This window comes from Schistocerca serialis, unplaced genomic scaffold (assembly GCF_023864345.2).
Source record: "Schistocerca serialis cubense isolate TAMUIC-IGC-003099 unplaced genomic scaffold, iqSchSeri2.2 HiC_scaffold_1417, whole genome shotgun sequence".
Classification (NCBI taxonomy): Eukaryota; Metazoa; Arthropoda; class Insecta; order Orthoptera; family Acrididae; genus Schistocerca; species Schistocerca serialis.
In genome coordinates this window covers 16,856,547-16,862,681 of record NW_026047644.1, presented here as the reverse complement: position 1 = coordinate 16,862,681, position 6,135 = coordinate 16,856,547, and positions in this window count along the sequence as shown.

The window sequence follows — 6,135 nt, the reverse complement described above, 5'->3', positions numbered from 1 at the left end:
AGCTGGCCTTCTTATTGACGATGAAACAGAGAAATTGCATTGGAATTATATACAAAAGGCACAATGCCGACTTAAGTACAAGAAGACTGACTCTTCTTACTGTCTATGTTTTGAACCATCCCTTTGACACTATTTATAGATTCCGATGCTTCACTTCAGTTTTACTGTATCCCTCTGACCTTCTTATTGACGATGAAACACAGAAATTGCTTCGGAATTAAATACAAAAGGCACAATGCCGACTTAAGTTCAAGAAGACTGACTCTTCCTACGGTCTATGCTTTGAAATTTTCCTGTGACACTTGTTTTAGATTCCGATGCTTCACTTCAGGTTTACTGTATCTCTCTGATTTCCTTATTGACGATGAAACACAGAAATTGCATCGGAATTAAGCGCAAAAGGCACAATGCCGACTTAAATACAAGAAGTCTGTCTCTTCTTAATCTCTATGTTTTGAACCTTTCCTGTGAGACCGGTTTTAAATTCCGAAGCTTCACTTCAGGTTTACTGTATCCCTTGGACCTTCGTATTGACGACGAAACACAGAAATGGCTCCGGAATTAAATACAAAAGGCACAATGCCGACTTAAGTACAAGAAAACTGACTCTTCTTACTGTCTATGTTTTGAACCATTCCTGTGACACTAGTTATAGATTCCGATGCTTCACTTCAGTTTTATTTTATCACTCTGACCTTCGTATTGAGGATGAAACACAGAAATTGCATCGGAATTAAATACAAAAGGCACAATGCCGACTCAAGTACAAGAAGACTGGCTCTTCTTACTGTCTATGTTTGAACCTTTCCTGTGACACTAGTTATAGATTCCGATGCTTCACTTAAGGTTTACTGTATCCCTCTGACGTTCATATTGACGATGAAACACAGAAATGGCATCGGAATTATATACAAAAGGCACAATGCCGACTTAAGTACAAGAAAACTGACTCTTTTTCCTGGCTATGTTTTGAACCATTCCTGTGACACTAGTTATAGATTCCGATGCTTCACATCAGGTTTACTGTATCCAGCTGACCTTAGTGACGATGAAACACAGAAATTGCATCGGAATTAAATACAAAAGGAACAATGCCGTTTTAAGCACAATAAGACTGACTCTTCCTACTGTATATGATTTGAACCATTTCTGTGACACTAGTTATAGATTCCGATGCTGCACTTCAGGTTTACTGTATCCCTCTGACCGTCTTATTAACGATGAAACACAGAAATTGCATCGGAAATAAATACAAAAGGTTCAATGCCGACTCAGGTACAAGATGTCTGGTTCTTCTTACTGTCTATGTTTTGAACCTTTCCTGTGAGACCGGTTTTGATTCCTATGCCTCACTTCCGGTTTACTGTATCCCTGTGACCTTCTTATTGACGATGAAACACAGAAATATCATCGGAATTAAATAGAAAAGGCACAATGCCGACTTAAGTACAAAAAGACTGACTCTTCTTACTGTCTATATTTTGAACCATTCCTGTGACACTAGTTATTGATTCCGATGCTTCACTTCAGGTTTACTGTGTCCCTCTGACCTTCTTATTGACGATGAAACACAGAAATATCATCGGAATTAAATAGAAAAGGCACATGGCCGACTTAGGTACAAGACTACTGACTCTTTTTCCTGTCTATGATTTGAACCATTCCTGTGACACTAGTTATAGATTCCGATGCTTCACTTCAGGTGTACTGTATCCCTCTGACCTTCTTATTGACGATGAAACACAGAAATTGCATCGGAATTAAATACAAAAGGCACAATGCCGACTTAAGTACAAAAAGACTGACTCTTCTTACTGTCTATGCTTTGAACCATTCCTGTGACACTAGTAATAGATTCCGATGCTTCACTTCAGGTTTACTGTATCCCTCTGACCTTCTTATTGACGATGAAACTTAGAAGATGCATCGGAATTAAATACAGAAAGCACAATACCGACCCAAGTACAAGAAGACTGCCTCTTCTTACTGTCTTTTTTTTGAACCTTTCCTGTGATACATGTTTTCGATTCCGATGCTTGACTTCAGGTTTACTGTATCCCTTGGACCTTCTTATTGACGACGAAACACAGAAATTGCATCGGAATTAAATACAAAAGCCACAATGCTGACTTAAGTAAAAGAAAACTGACTCTTCTTATTGACTATGTTTGAACCATTCCTGTGACACTAGTTATAGATTCCGATGCCTCACTTCAGTTTTACTGTATCCCTCTGACCTTGCTTAATGACGATGAAACACAGAAATTGCAGCGGAATTAAATACAAGAAACACAATGCCCACTCAAGTACAAGAAGTCCGGCTCTTCTTACTGTCTATGTTTTGAACCTTCCATGTGACATTGGTTTTAGATTACGATGCTTCACTTCAGGTTTACTGTATCCAGCTGACCTTCTTATTGACGATGTAACACAGAAATTGCATCGCAATTAAATACAAAAGGCACCATGCCGACCTAAGTACAAGAAGACTGACTCTTCCTACTGTCTATTTTTTGAACCATTCCTGTGACACTAGTTATAGATTCCGAAGCTGCACTTCAGGTTTACTGTATCCCTCTGACCGTCTTATTAACGATGAAATGATCATATAAAATTAATATTTGGTAAGGCGGGTACCAGGTTGAGATACATTGGGAGAGTGCTTAGAAAATGTAGTCCATCAACAAAGGAGGTGGCTTACAAAACACTGGTTCGACCTATACTTGAGTATTGCTCATCAGTGTGTGATCCATACCAGTTCGGGTTGACGGAGGAGATAGAGAAGATCCAAAGAAGAGCGGCGCGTTTCGTCACCGGGTTATTTGGTAACCGTGATAGCGTTACGGAGATGTTTAATAAACTCAAGTGGCAGACTCTGCAAGAGAGGCGCTCTGCATCGCGGTGCAGCTTGTTCGCCAGGTTTCGAGAGGGTGCGTTTCTGGATGAGGTATCGAATATATACTTCCCCCTACTTATACCTCCCGAGGAGATAACGAATGTAAAATTAGAGAGATTCGAGCATGCACGGAGGCTTTCAGACAGTCGTTCTTCCAGCGAACCATTCGCGACTGGAACAGGAAAGGGAGGTAATGACAGTGGCACGTAAAGTGCCCTCCGCCACACACCGTTGGGTGGCTTGCGGAGTATCAATGTAGATGTAGATGTAGATGTAGATGTAGATGAAACACAGAAATTGCATCAGAATTGAATACAAAAGGCACAATGTCGACTCAGGTACAAGAAGTCTGGCTCTTCTTACTGTCTATGTTTTGATACATTCCTGTGACACTAGTTATAGATTCCGATGCTTCACTTCAGTTTTACTGTATCCCTCTGACCTTCTTATTGACGATGAAACACAGAAATTGCATCGGAATTAAATACAAAAGACACAATGCCCACTTATGTACAAGAAAACTGACTCTTCTTACTGTCTATGTTTCGAACTATTCCTGTGACACTAGTTATATATTCCAATGCTTCACTTCAAGCTTACTGTATCCCTCTGACCTTCTTATTGACGATGAAACACAGAAATTGCATCGGAATTAAATACAAAAGGCACATTGCCGACTTAAGTACAAGAAAACTGACTCTTCTTACTTTGTATGTTTTGAACCATTTCTTTGACACTAGTTATAGATTCCGATGCTTCACTTCAGGTTTACTGTATCCCTCTGATCTCCTTATTGACGATGAAACACAGAAATTGCATCGGAATTAAATACAAAAGGCACAATGCCGACTCAAGTACAAGAAGACTGGCTCTTCTTACTGTCTATATTTTAAACCATTCCTGTCACACTAGTTATAGATTCCGATGCTTCAATTCAGATTTACTGTATCCCTCTGACATTCTTATTGACGATGAAACACAGAAATTGCATCGGAATTAAATACAAAAGACACAATGCCCACTTATGTACAAGAAAACTGACTCTTCTTACTGTCTATGTTTCGAACCATTCCTGTGACACTAGTTATATATTCCAATGCTTCACTTCAAACTTACTGTATCCCTCTGACCTTCTTATTGACGATGAAACACAGAAATTGCATCGGAATTAAATACAAAAGGCACATAGCCGACTTAAGTACAAGAAAACTGACTCTTCTTACTTTGTATGTTTTGAACCATTTCTTTGACACTAGTTATAGATTCCGATGCTTCACTTCAGGTTTACTCTATCCCTCTGACCTTCTTACTGACGATGAAACACAGAAATTGCATCGGCATTAAATACAAAAGGCACAATGCCGACTTAAGTACAAGAAAACTGACTCTTTTCACTGTCTATGTTTTGAACCATTCCTGTGACACTAGTTATAGATTCCGATGCTTCACTTCAGGTTTACTGTATCCCTCTGATCTTCTTATTGACGATGAAACACAGAAATTGCATAGGAATTAAATACAAAAGGCACAATGCCGACTTAAGTACAAGAAAACTTACTTTTCTTACTGTCTTTGCTGTGAACCATTCCTGTGACACTAGTTATAGATTCCGATGCTTCCCTTCAAGCTTACTGTATCCCTCTGTCCTTCTTATTAACGATGAAACACAGAAATTGCATCGGAATTAAATACAAAAGGCACAATGCCGTCTTAAGTACAAGAAGACTGACTCTTCTTACTGTCTATGTTTTGAACCATTCCTGTGACACTAGTTATAGATTCCGATTCTTCACGTCAAGTTTACTGATTCCCGCTGACATTCTTATTGACGACGAAACGCAGAAATAGCATCGGAATTGAATACAAAAGGCACAATACCGACTTAAGTACAAGACGTATAACACTTCTTACTGTCCATGTTTTGAACCATTCCTGTGACCCTAGTTATACATTCCGATGCTTCAGTTCAGGTCTGCTGTATCCCTCTGACCTTTTTATTGTCGATGAAACACAGAAATTGCATCGGAATTAAATGGAAAAGGCACAATGCCGAACTAAGTACAAGAAAACTGACTCTTCTTACTGTCTATATTTGAACCTTTCCTGTGAAACCGGTTTTAGATTCCGATGCTTCACTGCAGGTTCACTGTATCCCTCTGATCATCTTATTGATGATGAAACATAGAAATTGCATCAGGATTAAATACAAATGGCACATTGCCGACTTAAGTACAAGAAAACGGACTCTTCTTACTGTCTATGTATTGAACCATTCCTGTGACACTAGTTATAGATTCCGATGCTTCACCTCAGGTTAACTGTATCCCTCTGACCTTCTCATTGACGATGTAACACAGAAAGTGCGTCGGAATTAAACTCAAAAGGCACAATGCCGACTTAAGTGCAAGAAATCGGACTCTTCTTACTGTCAATGTTTTGAACCATTCCAGTGACACTAGTTATAGATTCCGATGCTTCACTTCAGGTTTACTGTATCCCTCTGACCTTCTTATTGGCGATGAATCACAGAAATTGCATCGGAATTAAATGCAAAAGGCACAATGCCGACTCAAGTACAAGAAGACTGGCTCTTCTTACTGTCTATGTTTTGAACCTTTTCTGTGAGGCCGGTTTTAGATTCAGATGCTTCACTCCAGGTTTACTGTATCCCTTGGGCATTCCTATTGACGACGAAACACAGAAATTGCCTCGGAATTAAATACAAAAGGCACAATGCCCCCCTAAGTACAAGAAATATGACACTTCTTACTGTCTATGTTTGAACCATTCCTGTGACCCTAGTTATATATTCCGATGCTTCACTTCAGGTTTACTGTATCCCTCTGACCTCCTTATTGACGATGAAACACAGAAATTGCATCGGAATTAAATACAAAAGGCACAATGCCGACTCAAGTACAAGAAGACTGGCTCTTCTTACTCTCTATGTTTGAACCTTTCCTGTGACACTAGTTATAGATTCCGATGCTTCACTTAAGGTTTACTGTATCCCTCTGACGTTCATATTGACGATGAAACACAGAAATGGCATCGGAATTATATACAAAAGGCACAATGCCGACTTAAGTACAAGAAAACTGCCTCTATTACTGTCTATGCTTTGAACCATTCCTGTGACACTAGTTATAGATTCCGATGCTTCACTTCAGGTTTACTGTATCCCTCTGACCTTCTTATTGACGATGAAACACAGAAATAGCAGCGGAATTAAATACAAA